The sequence below is a fragment of the Schistocerca americana genome, unplaced genomic scaffold (assembly GCF_021461395.2).
Source record: "Schistocerca americana isolate TAMUIC-IGC-003095 unplaced genomic scaffold, iqSchAmer2.1 HiC_scaffold_963, whole genome shotgun sequence".
NCBI lineage: Eukaryota > Metazoa > Arthropoda > Insecta > Orthoptera > Acrididae > Schistocerca > Schistocerca americana.
Window position 1 is genome coordinate 29,644 of NW_025726745.1, and position 357 is coordinate 30,000.

Here is a 357-nt window from a genome sequence, read left to right on the forward strand (position 1 = left end):
ATGCAACAATCGTTGAATTTGCAAATGGCGATGGACGTCTACGTTTGCTGGTGACGTTACGCAAATGAAGAACTGGTAAACCGTTGTGGTGCGGTTGTTCTCGCTAGAGGTGAATCAGTGATGGCGACGATCGGTTGAGCTACCAACCGGTTGTTTCAGCGATACCCACCATGCCCACGAACGTGAATGGCATGTGGGTGTGAAGCGATACGCGGCGGTGGCTGGGTGGGACCGTCCCCGGCCGGTGAGGGGGGGCCTTCCGGCGTGCTGGCCGCGCGGTGCGTGGGCGCACGCGCTACAGCCGGCTGGTGGGGGCGGCCAGTGGCAGGCGCGCCGGCCGACGGAGGCGGCAGGCGG